Source organism: Sus scrofa, chromosome Y (genome assembly GCF_000003025.6).
Source record: "Sus scrofa isolate TJ Tabasco breed Duroc chromosome Y, Sscrofa11.1, whole genome shotgun sequence".
Lineage (NCBI taxonomy): Eukaryota > Metazoa > Chordata > Mammalia > Artiodactyla > Suidae > Sus > Sus scrofa.
Window position 1 is genome coordinate 21,867,505 of NC_010462.3, and position 21,109 is coordinate 21,888,613.

Below are 21,109 nucleotides of genomic sequence, written 5' to 3' on the forward strand. Positions count from 1 at the left end.
AAGCCTGTGCGTCGCAAACCAATCATTTTAAAATATTGAGAGCCCGGTGTCCGTGGACCAATCATTTTAAAATATTGAGAGCCCAAGCTCCGTGGACCAATCATTTTAAAATAACTCCGGAGGTCCGCATCTGCGTAGGCTCCTGGGCAGAGTGACAGATTGCAGTTGCGATAGGTCACTAGGGCTTTCAATGTGTAATCAATTCTTCTATGGTGCCAGTCAGTTTTACAGAATCCAGATAAGCGATTAGTCAACTCATTTCCTGTTATCTTACTTAGGCCAGGATAGCAGGCCCTGGAACAATAGGAAAGGAAGTGTGACCTTCTACCTATTTACTGGCATCGAGCAGGGTCTGGAATTCGGGGGCATTTAGAGCTTTTTATTAACTTCCTGAGTTCTGGGAGGGTTAGGTTGCATTTTCATCCTTTCATTCCCCACTTCTTCTCTTGTTAATAGTTCTAATCTTAGAACTGGGAAGGCTAGAGGTCAGTTTCTCCTTGGCTCAGAAGGCCTTGGTACTGTTGCCTAAGTACCATGATCTGGACTGCACTCACTTGTTCTCTAACAAAGGCAACAAACCTATTACTTAAGCAAGGCCCAATTGTAAGTAACAGGAGCAGGACTACTGGGGGTCCCGTCAGAGCAGAAAGCAGGGTGGTCATCCAAGAAGACCTGTTGAACCATCCTTCAAACCACCCCTGGTCAGCCTCTCTTTCCCTTCGACGCCTCTCTAACCTTTCTCTAAGCTTGCTCATGGAGTCTCTGATGGCTCCTGAGTGATCCACATAGAAGCAACATTCTTCTTTTAAGGCTACACATAACCCACCTTCTTTTAGAAATAACAGATCTAACCCCCTTCTGTTCTGTAGAACCACTTCAGATAAGGAGGTTAGGGATTCCTCTTGGTTACAGACAGATTTTTCTAGGGCTTAGAGATCTTCCATTACAATTCGATGTAGGTCACTAAGTCCTTTCTCCAGCTGTTGTGGTCCTGTGATTAGGGCAGCCATTCCTGTTCCCACGCCTGCAGCCACTCCCAATCCGAGCATTACAGCTAGTGTCAGGGATATGGGTTCTCTTTTTGGCCGATTATATCTATAGCCATATTCATCAAGGACCGCTTTTTTGGGATAGTAGTACACCCGGGGGACAATTTGGACCATAACGCAAAAGTCTTTAGTTTGGTTGAAAACCAGGGTGGAAACACAAGGGGTAATCCAGTATTACATGCCCACCACCTGTCATAACCAGGTACCAGATACTGACTCTCAGAGGTTCGATTAAAGGCTTCAGTGTGGTTACAAAGGTGTTGGTGGGATGGGGGAACCCTCCCTATGCAGGTGCCTTTTCCAGAAACCTCAGTAAGGGTAAGCTTATTTTGGGATCCCCATGTACATTGGTCTCTATGTTCCTTTGTCACATTGAATTTCCCTCCTCTAGCCATTCCCTCATAGTAAGGTGGGCCCGAAGCTAAGCAAAGCCAACAAGAAGAGGTAGCCTCTGGAGTCGTGGAGTTAAGAGCCTGAAAATCTCCCTGGATGAGGCTAAAAAGTTTTGCCGCTGTTTTAATAGTGATGTTAGGCTCAGTGGGGACTGATCCAGAGGTTGTATTGTAATCAGAGGGGTTAGGAGATGGCCTCTGTTCTTGGATTGGAGGTCCTTGTTCGGCCAAACCCTTATTTGGTCCTATAGCAACCGGAGGTTCCATCTGAGTTTCTATTCTGAGGCGAATAGTCAGAACAGATCCTTTCCTCCTCCCAGAACCTCCATAGTACATTATTCCCCAAGACATACCATTTACCCACTTTTGAATATTTTCTTGTTTTCCTTTTTCAGTGAAACTTATTTTTAAGTAATCTAGGTCTAACGAATTACAGCTTCGTTGCTTATTTCGTACATATTTTTGTACCCGCTGTTGCCAATCTTTCCATCTCCCATGGCCATAATTAAATTGATTATAACTGGTAGGATTGTTAACAAAAGAGTAACTTACTCTGTCTTGCTGAGAGATTGGCCATTTCCAATTCCCATCATTAGAAGTTACGCAGCTCCCTTGCTTGCAAAAGAAATCCTGAGGATTTCCACAATATTCTTCATTATTTGGGGGTCCTGGGCAAACATTAAACCTGTAAGCACGGAGTACATCGGGGGGTGTGGCCTGGTTGTTGAGACCAGGGATTACCGATCGAAGGCAGACATATAACTCAGGCCACCAGGTCCCTAAGGGAGCCTCCCCTTGAGTGCTGTTAATAGTAATACCTGTACTGGAGTCAGTAAGTAACCAGGTGAGAGATAAGGGTTTATGGGAGTTCGGGCTGTCCACAAGGCGTTTACCATTAACTTGAGGAGTTATTGACAGAGTAAGGAACCAAGCGATGGAGGCGAAGCTTAAGGGGATTTTCAGTCTTTTCAGCTCTCCACCCTGAATCGGGAGGTGGCGCCGGCTTAACGTGGGATGCATGGATCCAGGTGGAGATTCCTTCAACTTTTACAGCCATTGGTGTGGTCAAAAGTATGAGATAAGGGCCCTTCCACCGAGTCTTGATGTTTCCTGCACGGTGGCGTCTAACATAGACTGAATCTCCAACTTGGAAGCGATGTGGAACTTGCAAGTCTCCTCCTGAGTAGGCCTCCCGGAGCTGCTTCCATGCTCACTGCCTCACCTACTCGAGCGCCTTGAGCCTAGAGAACAAAGGCTGGGAAAGCAGCACATCAGCACTATGTACAGAGGCAATTTCTGCCAATGGGGGGGGGGTCCCCCATAGAGCAATTCATAGGGGGTCAGCCCAAACTGTCCAGGGGTGTTCCTAACCCTAAAAAGCACAAAGGGCAGGAGAGCTATCCAATCATTAATGCCAGTCTCTGTGGTCAATTTGGTGAGGGTCTCTTTAATGGTTCTATTCATCCTCTCTACCTGTCCTGAGCTTTGGGGTCTGTATGCACAATGTAATTTCCAATCAATCCCCAATGTCTTGGCCAGTCCCTGACTTACCTGGGCAACAAAAGCTGGACCATTGTCTGACCCTATTACTTTAGGTATTCCAAATCTTGGAAAAATTTCCTCCAATATTTTCTTAGCCACCACAGTTGAAGTCTCTTTCTTAGTAGGATAAGCCTCTACCCATCCTGAAAAGGTGTCTACAAAAACCAATAGATATTTGTTTACATATTTAGCTGGCTTTACCTCAGTGAAGTCCACTTCCCAGTGAGCGCCTGGGTGGCTTCCCCTTAGTCTCTTTCCTGGAGGTATTCTGGAAGGATTAGCATTAACCAGCTGGCAGGGCACACAATGTTTGACCACCGAGTCAGCCACTCCTGGTAGCCTCAGAACATGATAAGGGGATGTTCTGACCAACTGCTGCAGGTGTTTAGTTCCTAGGTGGGTTAGACGATGTATCTGTTGGACATATCCTAACACTTCTTTGTGGGGAAGGATTTCCTTCCCATTTGAGGTATAGCAGGTCCCCTCCGGAGTCTCAGAGAACTGGTCTATCTTTTTTATCTCTTGCCAGTCTTCTAGGGTGTACTGTCGTCTGGGTTCTGGGGCTTTGGGCGTTTCTATTATAGGCAGAAGGTTAACACCCTGGGCTGCCTGCTTGGCAACCCGGTCAGCCATCTGGTTCCCTCTGGATATGAGATCTTTGGCTTTCTGATGTCCAGGACAGTGTATAATCGCTAGCCTTTTTGGCAAATGTAAGGCTTCTAATAGGCTTAGAATTTCCTCTTTGTTCTTTATTTCCCTCCCTGCTGAGGTAAGCAACCCCCTTTGCTTATAGATGGCCCCATGTACGTGTGCAGTCGCAAAGGCATACCTGCTGTCCGTATAAATGTTTATGGATTTCCCTTCAGCCAGCCGCAAAGCTTGCGTGAGGGCCATGAGCTCAGCCTTTTGCACTGAAGTTCCTTCCGGCAGGCTGCTGGCCCAGATCGTGCGGGTCCCGTCCACCACCGCCGCCCCAGCCATCCTCTTACCTTCCACTACATAGCTGCTCCCATCAGTGAACCAGGTCAGCACTTCTCCAGTCAGTGGTATGTCTGTAAGGTCCTTGCGGACCCCAGTCTCCTTGATCAACAGTTGATGGCAATCATGAGTCACTGGTTCATCAGTCTCTTCAGGCAGAAGAGTGGCAGGGTTGAGAGCGGCTGGTGGAGCAAACGTGATCCTCTCTGTGAGAAGCAGGCTTTGATAGTGGCTCATGCAGGCATTGGTCATCCATCGGTCTGGGGGCTGCCGGATGATGTTTTCCAACGCATGCGGGGCTATTATAGTTATATTCTGTCCCAAAGTCAATTTGTCAGCGTCCTTGACAAGTATGGCCACAGCTGCGATAGCCTTCAGGCATACGGGCCAACCACTGGCTACAGGATCGAGCTTCTTTGATAGGTAGGCAACAGGTCTTCTCCATGGTCCTAGGGTTTGAGTTAAAACTCCCCGGGCTACTCCCTTATGCTCATCCACATAAAGGGTAAAAGGTTTAGTTACGTCAGAGAGGGCCAGAGCAGGTGCGCTCAGCAGGGCCTTTTTGATAGCATCAAATGCGTTCTGGTGCTCAGGAGCCCAGGAGAATTCCCCTTTTTCTTTGGTTAGCGGGTAGAGTGGGGCTGCTAAGGTCGCAAACCCCGGGATCCACAGTCTGCAAAATCCAGCTGTCCCCAAAAACTCTCTCACTTGTTTGGCTGTGGTTGGGGCTGGTATCTGGACTACAGTTTTCTTCCGTGCCTCCGTCAGCCATCGCTGCCCATCCCGCAAACTGTACCCCAAGTATGTTACCTCTTTCCTGCAAATCTGGGCCTTCTTAGCGGAGGCTCTGTAACCTAGGTCAGACAATTCCAGCAGTAGTGCCTTCGTACCTTCTAAGCAGTCCTGTTTGGTGGCTCCCGCCAGAAGCAGGTCATCCACGTACTGAAGGAGGGTCACCTGAGGGTGTTGGATCCTGAAGTTGGCCAGGTCTCTGTGTAGGGCTTCATCAAAGATGGTCGGGGAGTTCTTGAACCCTTGGGGCAGTCGGGTCCAGGTGAGCTGCCTGGTTCTTCCTGTACCTGGATCTCTCCATTCAAAGGCAAAAAGTGGTTGGCTAGTGGGGTGTAATCTCAGGCAGAAGAAGGCATCTTTTAAGTCCAATACTGTGTACCAGTTCCGTTCAGGCGGGAGGGCGCTCAAGAGGTTATAAGGGTTCGGGACCGTTGGGTGTATGTCCTGCACCCTTTTATTGACCTCTCTCAAGTCCTGTACTGGTCGATAATCATTGGTCCCAGGCTTCCTAACCGGTAGCAGGGGAGTATTCCAAGGGGATTGGACAGGAACTAGGATGCCCTGTTGGATTAATCTTTGAACATGCGGCCAAATTCCTTCTCGAGCCTCTCTACTCAAGGGGTACTGTCTGACTGATACTGGTGTAGCACTGGCCTTCAGCTGAATAACCTGTGGGGGAACTTGCTTTGCCAAACCCATTCCTGCGGTTTCTGCCCAGGTTTGTGGAAACTGCTCCAACCAGGACTGTATATCTTGATCAGGCTTTACTTGGGGAGAATATAGTCGATATTCATCATCTAATTGGAGGGTCAACACAGTGATGGGTTTGTTATTCGCAGACACTTCTGGTCTTCCTTGTTCAAAAGAAATTTGAGCTCCCATCTTGGTCAGTAAGTCTCTACCTAGAAGGGGTACTGGGCACTCAGGGATGACCAGAAACGAGTGGGTTACCCGTCCCACTCCCAAGTCAACGGTTCTTCGGGTAGTCCATGGATACTGCCATTGCCCTGTAGCACCCATCACCCAGGATTTTTTTTTCTTTTCATTTTCCTAATGGTTGTAGCAGCACTGAATGCTCTGCTCCAGTATCAACCAGGAACTCAACTGGTTGCCCCTCCACCTTCAAAGTTACCCTGGGCTCGGGGAGGGGGTCCGAACCCCGTCTCCCCTAATCTTTATCTTCTTCCAGAGCTAGGACCTTTGGTCCTTTGTTTCCCTTCTTGGGGCAGTTCCTTGCCCAGTGTCCTTTTTCTTTACAATACGCACACTGGTCCTTGTCGAGTGGGGTCCTATTGCCCAGGTTCCCTGACTGTCTAGGGCCTGACCTAATTTTCCTAAAATCTCTCTCTCTCTCACTGCTGCTCTTCCCTTCAACCACTGCGGCCAAGATCTTAGTCAAATTCTTCTCTTGCCGTCTATCACGTCTTTCCTCCCTTTCTTCTCTCTCCTTTTCTTTTCTCTGTTCCTTCTCCTCTTCTGTCTCCCTTCTGTAATACACCTTCTCTGCTTCTTTCACTAGATCACATAACTCAGCCTCCTGTAACCCTTCCAGTCTCTGAAGTTTCTTTCTGATATCCAGAGCCAACTGCCCTATGAAGGCCAGGGCCCCTGAGGCTTTCTGGGCCTCTGAGGTAGGATCAAAAGGGGTGAACCACCTAAAGGCTTCCATGAGCCTCTCAAGAAATACCAAGGGAGGTTCGTTCTGTCCCTGCATCACCTCTCTTACCTTAGCCAAATTAGTGGGCCATCTTGAGGCGCACCGGAGACCCGCCAACAGAGCCTGGCGATAGATTTTCAAGCTCTCCCTACCTACGGCCGTGTTGTGGTCCCAACCGGGGCGAGTCAAGGGAAATCCCATGTCAATCTCATTTTGCAACTGCGTGGGTCGCCCGTCGGCCCCAGGAATATTTTTTCTAGCCTCTAACAGAATTCTCTCTCACTCCTCAGTTGTGAAGAGTGTCTGCAGCAGCTGTTGACAATCATACCAAGTAGGCTGGTGAGAGAAAATAAGGGACTCCACCAACCCCGTGAGGTGTTGGGGATCCTCCGAGGAAGGGGGATGGTTAGTTTTCCAATTATAGAGATCTGCAGAAGAAAAGGGCCAATACTGGAGGGGCTGCAATTGGCCCCCCGGCATGGGAGGGCCATAGGTGCGCAGCGGTAATATCACGATCTCGTCTGTCCGCTCCAGGGTGGTGCCCCTCCGGCTCTGAGTCCCAGCAGCAGGTCCCTCCACCACCGGAGCTCCAGGAGGGGCAGAGGGTCCCCTCGCAGCACCCTGTGCTAGATAAGGGGTTGGGGGAACAGGTTGGGGTTCCGGCCAAGTCAGCGGCTCCTCGATCTCAGGGTAGATACGAGGAGAGGGCTTGACTTTTTCAGCCAAGTGTTTGTTTTTCTCTCCAAGAGCCAGAATTTGGGGACCTGGCTTTCTTGGTTTATTTAGCCATGGTTTAACCCATGGCGGAGGATCTTCTGCCAAATCTTGCCACGTAAGAATATAGGGCTCCTGATCAGGATGAGAGCCGGGTCCAGTCTGAAAAATAATTGTTTTAACAGCCAGGATAATTTCAGAATTAAAGGTCCCCTCTGATGGCCATCCAACATCGAATGTTGGCCATTCAGAGGCACAGAAAGTCTGCCAAGGTCCCTTCTTAACCTGAACTGACAAATTATGAGCCCTGGATTTAACTTCAGTCCAATGGTCGAGAGTCAAACTAAGGGGGGTCGTCACCGTCTGTCCCATATTAAAACTGTAGACAAGGACGCACAAGACAAAGACACACAAAACAGAAACCAACAGATCCAGACACACGTGACCCATCCGCGTCTTCCACAAGCAGGCAAAAGAGTCGGACGGCCGCGGAGGGGGAAGTTTTCACTTCAACAACAGAACTCGGTCCTCTGACCGACAGAAGGAGACCACCAGGCATCCCTGGCTCTCCCCACCTCCCAGGGCATCCTCCAGGGCAGCAGCCTGTGATCCTCCTAGCATGTCTGCTGATCACAGTCCTCCAGTCCTTATAGTCTGAGAGGACAGCTGCAAAGCGAAAGCGCACATTACCGAAAACAGACACTCACAACAGAGACACTGGCCGACACACACACACGTTCCAAAAGGGATCCTTTTACCTCCAAGTCGATTCTCGGGTGTAAGGGGTGGTCGCAGGATTTCCTGGCCAATGCACCAAATGAAAGGCCAGTAAATGAACAATCCCCCTCGTCCAGGCTCAGAAGAGGCGACACCCCAAATCACTCATGAGAAGCGGTCTTGATGCAAACAGCAAGAGGATTTTTATTCCAAACGCGCTGGGGCCCACAGTCGTACACCACGCAGGGGTAGAGGACTGCGGCCCCAAGTGCAGAATTGGGACAGCTTTTATGGGGTTCACAACAAAGCCTGTGCGTCGCAAACCAATCATTTTAAAATATTGAGAGCCCATGCTCCGTGGACCAATCATTTTAAAATAACTCTGGAGGTCCGCATCTGCGTAGGCTCCTGGGCAGAGTGACAGATTGCAGTTGAGATAGGTCACTAGGGCTTTCAATGTGTAATCAATTCTTCTATGGTGCCAGTCAGTTTTACAGAATCCAGATAAGCGATTAGTCAACTCATTTCCTGTTATCTTACTTAGGCCAGGATAGCAGGCCCTGGAACAATAGGAAGTGTGACCTTCTACCTATTTACTGGCATCGAGCAGGGTCTGGAATTCAGGGGCATTTAGAGCTTTTTATTAACTTCCTGGGTTCTGAGAAGGTTAGGTTGCATTTTCATCTTTTCCAAGGAAAAAATATGATGGACAAATGCCAATGTTACCATAAAAGTGCTTAAAAACAAACAATCATGTACAGGGTTGATGCTCATGAGAAACTTATGAAGCATATGTTTCCTTAATATCAGCAAAACTCCAATATGTAAGAATCAAAGGTAATTATGGAACTAAATGTAACACAATTAAAAATGCATGTTACTTGGAGTGTCCCTGTGCCTCAGTGACTTTAGAACCCTGCTAGTGTCCATGAGGATGTGGGTTCCATCCCTGTCCTCATTCAGTGAGTTAAGGATCTGGCATTGCTGTGGCATAGGCCTGTGGCCATGGATTCCATCTGACCCCTAGTTCTAGATTTTCCATTTGCCATGTGTGTGCCCCCCACGAAAAGACAAAGAAAGTATGTCATACCAAATAGGCTAAATGTATGCAGAGAGAGTAGACAATTACATACAGGGGTGTGCTAAGGGATTGAAAAGGAAGTAAGGTTTTTATGTTTTACTAAAATCTGTAAAAAAACAGAGCATCAGTAGACCATAATAAATTGTAAATGTACAATATAATACCTAGAACAACCACCACAAATGATATCCAGACATACATTGAAAAACACTACAAGTAGGTATTCTGGCTGTGATGCAGTCTGTTAAAAATCCAACTGCAGCATCTTGGGTCCTTGCAGAGGGGCATGTTCTATGGCTTGCCTGGCAAAGAGTGTTCAAGGAACCAGCATTCTCCCTGTGGCATAGGATTGCACCTGGAGCTCAGATTCAATACCTGGCCTGGGAACGTCCACATGCCCAGGGACAACCTTGTTTTTTTAATGTAGGTATATCAAAGCAGATTTTGAAATTCTCTTCAAGTAGCCCACAATCATAACAATAATTTTTAGAAAGCCATGACATAATTGTCATTAAATCATACAACAACATAAAGACATCAGCAGAAATCGAAAACATGATCCACTTACAACCTGTTCATAAGAAATTCATTTCAATCAAACAATCGAGACAGATTGAAAGGGAAAAGTGGAACAAAGATAGAAAGAAAAATTGATGAAAGAAAACCAAGAATACTTAAACCTATTAATATTAGATAAATCAGTTCAGAGAAAAGATAATATCATGGAAAGATACTGTATAATGATAAATGAACAAAACCCTAAAGAAAACAACACCGCAATCTGGGATGTCTTTGTACCTGAACATGTGCAGTAAACCTAAAAGAGTGGAAGAAATAGACAAATCTAAAATTACAACAGGACATTTCAATGTTATTCTCAGTTCATAGAACTTGGCAGAAAGCTAACAAAGATACAGAACTCAACAATACCAGGAGTTCCCATTGTGGCTCAGAAGGGTAAGAACCATAAAGAGTCTTCAGGAGGATTTGATCCCTGGCTTCCTTCAACGGGTTAAAGCTACCAGTATTGCCACAGGTCACAGACACAGCTCAGACCCAACATTGCTATGACAGTGGCATAGGCTGGCAACTGCAGCTACAACTTGATGCCTAGCCTGGGAACTTCCATATGTCATGAGTGCAGCTATTAAAAAAAGGACAAATAAACATCACTAACCAAGGCAGTCTAACTTTATAGTACATTCTACCTAACTCAGAATACACACTATGTCCAAGGGCCCATGAATCCTACACCTATGCCAAAAACTACACCTCAACAAACTGAAAGATTCAAAACCATGCAATGGGCTGTCCAGCCATACTGTACAAAAGTAAGATAAGCAGAATAGGAAAAGCACCACACACTTGGAAGCTAGTCCACAGTTCAAGCAAGAATCTTTTCCCAAGCCCAGGGTCAAAGAACTGTCAAGAAAAGCAAAATCCTACCCTCAATCAAAGAAAAAAGAAACTACAGCCTATCAATTGAGATATAAATGCAGCAAAGCATTGCTGAGAGGAAAATTCATGACACAAAATGCAAACTTTAGAAAAGATAAAATGGGTCTGTTACTAATCTAAACATCCTCTACAAGGAACTACATAAAGAAAAAAAAGGCCGAAATGATAAAAGGAAAGCAATTTAAAAGTTTAAAAAAATTAAGTGAAATGAAAGAGAAATAAGACATTTTAATGAGGAGTCCCATTGTGGCTCAGTAGTTAATGAATCTGGCTAGGAAGGATGAGTTTGCAGGTTGAGTCCCTGGCCTTGCTCAGGGGTTAAGGATCTGGCATTGCATTTTGCTGTGGTGGAGGTTGCAGACATGGCATGGATCCTGAGTTGCTGTAGCTCTGGCATAGGCCAGCAGATACAGCTCTGATTTGAACCCTAGCCTGGGAAGCTCCATATGCCACAGGAACAGCCAAAGAATGGGGAAAAAGTCCAAAAAACAAAAAGAAATTTTGATGAACCAAGGAACTGATTCTTTCAAGAGATCAATAAAAGTGATAAAATCTAAACTACCCAACAAAAAGAAGGGAAAGACATTTTATAGAATCAAGAAGGAAGTGTGCTTTCACTACATCCCTGCAGTAATAATAGTAGTAACAAAAATATAAATGTGAATACTATGAACATATAAGATTAAGACATAGGTGATATGAACAAATTCTTCAGAAAGCATACACTGACACAGTTGAGATAACTTCTCCACTATAAATGATACTCAATTCTAAGGAGTTCCCTGGTGGCTCAGAAGGGTAAGGATCTGGCATTGTCATTGCAGTGGCTCAGGTCACTGCTATGGTGAGGGTTTTGTCCCTGGCTTTTGAAATTCTGCATACCACAGGGTTGCCAAAAAAGTTACTTACATCTTATGACTAAATGTTTAAGAGAAGTCTGCAGACCTAGATGGTCAATACTGGAGTATTTTGCCAATCATTTATAGAATTAACACCGATTCTACATAATGAGATAGAAATTGCAAAATTTCACCAAACAGTGTAAGAATTAACATCAGTTCTCTATGATCACCTCGAAAACATTAAAGGGTGGGGGGCACATGTTCATTCATTTAATGAAGGCAGTATTAGCCTTACTCCAAAATTAGAAAAAAGCAATATAAAAAAAGTCCAAATCCCATCATGGCCAGAGATGCAAAGAATCCCAGGCGAAGTATTTACTTGGAGATATATATACACAAGAGAGACACGCACAGAGATCATGATCACTGCCATTTGTTTCAATCATGCAAGACTGGTTGATAACTCTAAAATCATTGTGGATGGATTCAAACACTCTGCCATGTTAAATTGATGGAAGAGGAAAAAACACTTGATACAACAGCCAGTGAAGAAAAAATTGACAAAATTCTACACTCAGTCTTGATTTGAACATGTGAAGTTTGAACTGTGAATGGAAGTGAACTTCCTCCACTTAAAACACCTATGAAAACTCTATAATGATATATTTAATGATGAAAGACTGAACAATTTCCCTCTAAAACCAGAAATGGAGTAAAGTGTCTGCCATCACCACTTAGTAATGGCCAGGAAGATCTAGGTAACATACTATGAGAAGATGTAAAAAGCAGGTAGATCAGGAAGAAAGAAAGAAAGAAATTAAGAAAGAAGAAAGAAGAAAGAAAGCAAGCAAGCAAGAAAGAAAGAGAGAGAGAAAGACAGAAAGAAAGAGAGAAAGAGGAGTTCCCATTGTGTCGCAGTGGTTATCTTATCCAACTAGGAAACATGAGGTTTTGGATTCGATCCCTGCCCTTGCTCAGTGGGTTAATGATCCGCAATTGCTGTGAGCTGTGGTGTAGGTTGCAGAGGCGGCTCGGATACAGCGTCGCTGTGGCTCTGGTGTAGGCCAGTGGCTTCAGCTCCGATTAGACCCCTTGCCTGGGAACTTCCATATGCCGAGGTAGCGGCCCAAGAAATGACAAAATGACAAAAAAATAAAAAAGAAAGAGAGAAAGAAAGAGGAAAAGAAAGAAAGGAAAGAAAGAAAGAAAGAAAGAAAGGAAAGAAAGGAAGAAAGGAAGAAAGAAAGAAAGGAAAGAAAACCTTCCCCGTTTTCAGATATGATTGCACACCTATAAATATACCATAGGATACTAAGAAACTCACAGAATCAGAGAGTTCAGAACAGACACAGAATACTAGATCAACATAACAAACATGTACTCCTAACAAAGGGACACGGATATTAAAAGTGCAGTACTATTACAAATTGTTTACAAAAGAAGTGAAAATATACCAATTTCTGGGGCTGGGGATTAAAAAATGAAGAAAATATGGAGCTGCACTCTGGATTGGAAGTATATCAGTGGATTGGAAGATTCAAGGTATTTTGAAAATAATGGATTCTAGTCAAATGGCTCCTTGAGTTTCAGATTTAACCCAACTAATATAAAAATCCCAGCAAAGCAATGGTGGCTAGAAGACTGCATTTAACTGGCAGAGACAGATATAAATTGGACAGAAACAAGAAATAAAACCTTCCCTGTTTTGTCAGACAGAATAAAGAGCTCAAAAACATAACCATGTTCTCACATCTATGTGTTTCTACACAAAAGTGCAAACACAATTTAATGGAGATATGGTAATCTTTTGAGCAGGTGACTATCATAGGCAAACAACAACAAATGTCAAAGTATTGAAATAGATGAACATCACACACAAACTACAACAAAAATTTAGGTATCACCACAGTGAACAATTACGTAAATTGGAGCAAGATTCCACACAAAATGTAAAACCTATACAAATCTTTGGAGAAAAAATGAAAGTAAGATTTTTTCAAATTTAGGATTAGGCAAAATGCCAGATTTGATACCAAATGCATTGTCCATAAAAGAAAATATTAACAAGTGAGTACAAACTGAGTCTAAATATTTTTAAAATTGTGTTCTTTGGAAGTCTCTGTTAAAAGGATGACAAGAAAAGCTAAACCCTAGAAGGAAATACCTACAAACCACACTCAGTTTTCCAATACAGATCAATTTCTATAAAACCAGTTGAACCTCAAAAATCTAGAACTCGCTTCTTCATGAAAACACTAAAAGGCAGATGATGCTGGTGTTGTGGGAGGGGCCAGAGGCTCCAGGAAGGCTGGAGGCTTTGGGCACCTACAGCTGGAGACCAAGGTTCTTCCACAAAGGCTTCCAGAGCTGCAGGGATGCCAGGGTCATGGCCCAGGCAGATGAGGACAAGGATGGGGAGCTTGTGGGGGCAGAGCTGAGGACAAGGAAGACAAAGCTCCCAATCACCAAGGTGGCCCACCGACTCAAAAACATGAAGATCGAGTCTCTGCAAGAGATCTCTCTCTTTGCTCTGCCCATCAAAGAATCTGAGATCATCGACTTTTCCTGGGGGCATCCTTCAAGGACCAGTCTATGAAGATGATGCCTGTGCAGAAGCAGAATTTGCTGGTCGGAGGACCATGTTCAAGACATTTGTCGCCACTAGGGATTACCAAGGACACATTGGTTTTGGTGCCAAATGCTCTAAGCTGGTATCCACTGCCACCCATGGGGCCATCATTCTGGCCAAGCTCTCCATCATCCAAGTGCAGTGTGCAGGCTCCTCGGGGACAAGATTGGCAAGCCACATATCATCCCTTGCAAAGTGCCTTTCCACTGTGGCTCCATGCTGGTGTGCCTCTTCCCTGCCCCCAGGGCCACTGGCATTGTCTCAGCCCCTGTCCTAAGAAGCTACTGCTGATGATGGAATTGATGACTGCTACACTTCTACCAGGGGCTGCACTGCCAAGCTGGGCAACTCCCCTGAGGCCACCTTTGATGCCATTTCCAAGAGTACAGCTATCTCACTCCTAATCTCTGGAGAGATGGTGTTCTCCAAGTCTGCTTCTCAGGAATTCACTGAGCACCTTGTGAGTACCCACATGAGAACCTCTGTGCAGAGGGCCTAGGCTTCAACTGTGTTCACCACATAATTTTATATTAGAGGAATAAAATGAATGAAGCTGGAAAAATCCAACTCAATGAAATACCTAGTCAATGATTAATATTGAAGGCTATCTGAGAGTTTATTGCATGTCCTTGTTTGTTGCATTTCCCCAGGAGAAAAAAGAAAAAACAATTCCAAACTTTGAAATCACCCAAAACAAGCAAACAACAAACACAAACTAATCCAGGTCACTAGGCTTAATTAATAATCATGAGGTTTTTTTACTTAATAAAATTCTCCATTACTTGTTTTTCTTCCCAAAGCAACTTCAATATGATCCAATGCCACAGAGAGTAAAGTAGCATAATATTAAGGATACTTACATCAGAGTTCCTGCTCTCTCTCAGCAGGTTAAGAACCCAACATGTGTGCAAGGATATGGGTCCCATCCCTTGCCTGCCCAGCGGTTAAGGATTAGGCTTTTGAGGCAAACTGAGGATTGTAGACCACAGATGCAGCTCAGATCCTGCATATATCACATCATTGCCAGAGCAGCTGCAGCTACATGTGTGCACCGAGCCTGGGAATTTCCCTATGCTGCACTTGCAACCCAAAAAGAACAAATACATACACAAGAATGGTACCTATGAAGAAAGCTGTTGTTGCTTTCTGTAGTATATGTGGGTTTTTTTTTAATCTTATATATAAGTCAATAACATGCATATAAAATGTGGTCTCCTTTCATTTGACTTTAAAATAAATGATTTTTACTATATTACATTGTGTATAAAACTTTAAGACTTCTCTCATTTTGCCCTTTTGCAGCAAGGAGAATAAAAGCAGTTGGCATTGAAAACAACCATTACTTCCATGATAGGCACGCTGAAACAGAAACAAGCCTTAGGAGTAAATCTGTTAAGAAGCACGTGTTTTCTGCATCTGCTTCATGTCCAGCACCATACCATCATTTTTTGTTTTGTGGCCATTCTCAGTAAATCTCCCATGACTAGTAGGTAACACATTTGCATGAAGACTTTGTACCTGAAACTCATTTTCTATGTTCTGAATCTGTGTCTATGAATTCTAGGACTTGCCTTTTATATCAAAATACATGTAGATAGGTTTATATAATAAGAACAAGTCTACGCCTTTTACATACTGGTTTTTAAAAGACAAATGCTACTAAATGCATCAAGTCCTTTACCATTTGTGATTGTCTCCATGGAAACACTACCTGGTGAGTAGATATAGCATAATTAATGGCACATTAGGCTAATTAGAAAAGTATTTTCCAGGGAGTTCCCGTCGTGGCGCAGTGGTTAACGAATCCGACTAGGAACCATGAGGTTGCGGGTTGGGTCGCTGGCCTTGCTCAGTGTGTTAACGATCCGGCATTGCCGTGAGCTGTGATGTAGGTTGCAGACGCGGCTCGGATCCTGCGTTGCTGTGGCTCTGGCATTGGCTGGTGGCTACAGCTCCGATTGGACCCCTAGCCTGAGAACCTCCATATGCCATGGGAGAGGCCCAAGAAATAGCAAAAAGACAAAAAAAAAAAAAAAGAAAGAAAAATATTTTCCCTCCACTTCACTTCATCAGCGTATACAAAAATGTTGACTGATATTTGTTCTCATACCCCAAAGTACTTTTCAAAAACATTTCACTTTTCACTATCATGGTCAAACTGAAAAAATACTGCAAATGTTGTAACGAAACCATAGCTTACCATAGTTTTCTTTTGTATTATGCTACACAACTCTCTTTGCCAAAGCATTATACCAATGTTAACATATACTAATGAAGAATTAAAGCTATGTATGTTTCTATATACATTTAAGTGCTGAAGGAAAAACCACCCATGTGAATATCCCAAGTATTTATCAAAATACTCCAAGATGTCTCCAGTCCCCCTCCCAGACACCCATGACCCAGGGCTGCGGTGGCACATAAAGAACCCAGCTTCACCAGGAAGGAGCATCAGAACCTTCTGGACAAACACGATGGCAGGCAAGACTCCTCTGGGAGTGCAGCAATCAGGGAAGAACAGCAGAAGCAATAGCTGCTGAGGGTCTGGGCTGGCATCATGCTACTCCAGGGGAGCAGCCCACTGAGGTCTGTCCAAGCTATCACCAAATCTTTCTGAAAGTTGCTGGTGGTTGTTGTGGTTGGCATCAAGCTAAGCAAAATACATACAGGAATACTGGCTATCCTTTGTACAATTTTACTTTACCTCTAGTTGATTTACAGTATTCTGTCAATTTCTGTGGTACAGCATAGTTACCAGTTATTCACATGCATTCATTTTCTCATGTTATCCTCCACCGTGTTCCATCACATGTGATTAGATATGGCTTCCTGTGCTATATGGCAGGATCTCATTGCTTATCCACTAAAATCTAAGAGTTTGCATTCACCAACCCTGACTTCTTCATCTATTCTACTCCCTCATCCCCTCCATTGGCAACCACAACTGTGCTCTTCAAGTCATGAGTTTGTTTCTCTTCTGTTGACAGGTTCATCTATGTCCGTGTTGTATTCCAGATATGGTGATATCACACGGTATTTTTCTTTCTCCTCCTGACTTACTTCTCTTAGTACGTGTGTCTCTAGTTCCATTCATGGTGCTGCAAATGGCATTATTTTTCTTCTGTTTTATGGCTGAGTAGTAGTCCATAATGTATGCGCTGTGGATCTTTTGCTGATTGTTAGAGACCACTGAACTGCTGAACTCTGCCGAAAGCAAACTCGGTAGTGCAAAAGCACAATAAGCCAAGAAATGTTTGTGATGGCCAAAGACAGATGAGCGTGCTTGCCAATGGATGCAGGGTTCTGAAGTGCAGGGTCTCCTGTCAAAATAAAAAGGGGCTATATAAATGAACCATGCTGTTCTCTAGGCAGCTGCACTATATCCTAGAGGTACATATCTGTGAGTTTTATTTCAAGTAGTCTCCCTATATCTCACTAAGTGATAGCTTTGACATTCCCCAGGCATACGTTTGCTCACTACCCTAAACAGGTCACTTTCCCTCATAAAAGTCTTGTGGGCTAGAGCCTATAGGCCTTTGTTCAGAGGAACAGAGTGCCTCCTGGTCCCCCACTTTTAAAATGTAAAAAGTGTCTGATGTTTTATATTCTGTGTTATACCTCTTTCAGGACACCCATTGACCTGCAGCACAGGACAAGAGAAGAGTGGTGTCCAACCTGGGGCTGGAAGAAAAGGTCAGCTATGAGTTGAAAAAGGAAAAAAAAAGTTCTGCCAGGAGCGGGAGGAAGTGAAAGTACAGAAGGCAAAGTGGCTAGTCTGGCACTCCATGGAGTCTCAACTGTGAGCTGGCAAGTAGAAACTGTAAACCAGGATAACAATGGAGATGAGTCAATCACAATAAATTACATAATATATTCAATTGCTTAAAGATATGTTGAAAGACTCCAGGGATTTGATAATAGAGTCTAAGGTAGCGGCATTATTTGACACTGTTCTAAACATAACCCTTGGTCTCCAGGTGAAGGAAGTATGGACCCAGAATGTTGGGATCATGTGGGAGAAAATTTAAAGCACACCCATCCTTCTGGGTCATCTCTTTCTGTTTCTGTTTTTTCCACATGGGGACTAACAAGGACATTTTGGAACCCTTGTGGGAACATAAAGAAAAGACCATGTCTTCTGTTCCCCCTCAACCTCAGGAAATGCCTTTCTTGATGAGAATTTAAATAAAATGTTAGCTGTGGAAGCAGCACTAACTCCCCTTCCATCAGCCCTAAAATCTGCATGCCCTGTAACTATTTTCCCTGACCCTTAAGTCACAGGGCAAAATATGCATACACACATCCCTTTTGACTTTGAAGCTCTTAAGCCTCTTCATGATGGTATGATTCAGAATGGAGTTGCAGCTCCCTTTACTATGAGCATGGTAGAAAGCATGCGGACACTCCATCTTCCCCCATGGGATTGGCATATGAGGACCAAAGCCACCCTAGATGATGGAGATTATTTCATTTGGAGGTCTATTCTATTGGACTTCTGTCAGGAACAAGATGGTTTAAGTCAAAGAAATAATGTTCACATTTTTTTGAAATGTTGGTAGGGACAGGGCCCATTCTTGACCTGGAAAATCAATCCTTGGGCATATGAACAGCTCTGTGTAGGAGCCAATGGGCTTGCATGACACTTCCTGATTGGGAAACACCCAAGCATCTATTGTACAATATCTTCAAGGCCCTACAGAACTTTATCCACAATTTGTGGACCACCTAACTGAATGGGATGGTACCAGGTGGTACACTCTCAAGCAGCTGAGATGTCAATGAATCAATTGGCATACAAAAATGCCAATCATGGCTGTAAAAGGGCAATGGCCTCTGTAAAAATTCAGGGTGCATCTCTGAATTTGTGAAGGTGTGTCAAGATGGAGGGAGTACAGGTCATACTCAAAGAGTGCTTGTTACAGCATTAATAGGAACACACTTTGAATCAGATCTCTTTTGTACTGACAGGTTTTACACAGGAGGATCTTTTTTATGGCTAAAACTTCAAAATTAGTTCCTCTCATGTCCAAAAATGTCTACTTTACCAGATATGCATTTAGAGGGTGCCCCATGTAATTACACAGGACACATGGTACCCAAGCCTTTTTGTCTTAGCCATAATGCTACAATATTGCTTTGGATTGTGCCTATGCATAATCAGGTCTGGTTGATAGAAACTCCAAAAGGAACAAGGCAAAAAGTCCCTAGGTTGTTGCTATCAATGCTAAGTATTTGCAAAGGAACATAGTCACAAGATGATAAATATGCTAAGACGTCTGAAAAGATTGCTAAACAAGCCCTTTCCTGGATACAGGGAGAAACAAAATGGGATGATTGCATGGTGAATACACCTTGAGTTTTTGTTGTCTGTTTTTCCTATTCAAAACAATAGGGCAATAAATTGGGGACCTAACAGAGAATTTGGATCTGCTAATAATAAAATTCTTAGGCTGAGAAAATGGAAAGGGGAACCAATTCACTTGCAGACAATTCTAACTTGCAAATACATTGGCCCACTTTGGGATTTGCTGGCTCAAAACTAAAAATTGGAAAGGGACCACTGCAAAATACTCAATGGAAATTAGCTGCAGCCTCACAAAGAGTTTCCTTATGGGATGTAAATTATACTATGATAAACAAATGTAATCATCTGAATACCTTTGGACACCTCCCTTATTCATTCTATCTGGATTCAGACTGATGTCTTTGCTTCTTATGTGCTTATGGTAGGAAAAGAGTTATAGGTCTCTTTTACTTCTAGTTCTCAGATATACCATAGACAATGCATGAATTGTTATTTACATCATGTGTTAACAAATAAAACAGGCAAGCATCTATTATGGTGATGTATCAACCTACTGCAATCTGGCTAAATGTACATCCTGCTGAACTTGGGAACAAAACCCCACGTTACCTAATTAACACAATGTATTTCAGAATAGCCTCTACAGAGGGAAAAAAAATGATTGCTTTGATTCTTAGAGCTATATTTGCTATTATTGGAATGATAATAACTTCATCTGGTCCTGGGCTTTTATTTGTAGGATGTATTTTGATGACTTATTCCATTTAATTTCTAGTGGTTGGTGTGTTCATTTGATCTCTTTTTTTTCCATGATTCAGTTTGGCTGGCTGCGCGGCTCTAGGAAGCTGTGCATTTCTTCTAGGTTGTCCAATTGGTTAGCATATAATTGCTCATAGTATTCTCCTATGGCTTTGTGTATTTCTGCAGTGTGTGTTGTAATTTATCCTCTTTCATTTCTCATGTTATTTATTTTAGCTTTTGTCTCCCCTCTTCTTTGTGAGTCTGCCCAGGGGTTTGTCAATTTTGTTTGCCTTTTCAAAGAACAAGCTCTTGGTTTTATTGATTTATCCTATTATTTCTGAATGTTTTTATTGTGTCCCTTGATGATCTTTGATTTCCTTCCTTCAGCTGACTTTAGGTTTTGTTTGTTCTTTTTCTAATTCATTTAGATGTCGGGTTAAGTTTTTGATTTGTGGTTTGTCTTCTTTTTTGAGGACGGCCTGTATAGCTATGAATTTCTGCCTTGGCACTGCTTTTGCAGCATCCCATAGGTGGAATGGTTGTGTTTGCATTGTCGTTTGTCTCAAGGTATTTTTTAATTTGCTTCTGAATTTCCTCATTGCCCCATTGGTTTTTGAGTACCATGTTTAGTCTTCATACAGTCCGTTTTTTTCTCATTTCCTTTGCTGTGGTTGATTTCTAGTTTCCTGCCATTGTGGTCATAGAACATACCCGAAGTAAATTCTATACTCTTAAATTTGTTGTGGTTAGTTTTGTGCTCCCATATGTGATCAATCTTTGAGAAAGTTCTATCAGAGCTTTCTGATTAATGTATAGTCTGGTTAATTTGGATGAAGTGTCCTGAAAATGTCAATTAAGTCTAATATTGCTATTGTTCTCTTTAGAATCTCTGTTGCTTTATTGATCTTTCTGTCTAGATGGTCTGTCCATTAATGTGTAAGGTCTCCTATTATGACTGTATTCTCATCAATTTCTCCTTTTATGTCTGTTAGCATTTGTGGTATGTATCTGGGTGCTCCTATATTAGGGGCATGTATATGAATGATGGCAATAACTTCTCTTTGAATGGATACTTTTACCATGAAATTGCATTGTTCTTTTTTTATTGTTATGTCCCCAAAACAATATGTTTTTCCCACTGTATAGCCTGCGGACCCAGCTGCATATACATGGATACATAATTATTTCTCCCATTATCATGCTCCATCATAA

The 21,109-nt window shown here is 43.4% G+C and overlaps 1 pseudogene; it reads left to right on the forward strand.

Annotated features, from left to right (window-relative positions):
• LOC110257956 lies at window positions 12,714-14,350 on the forward strand (annotated as a pseudogene).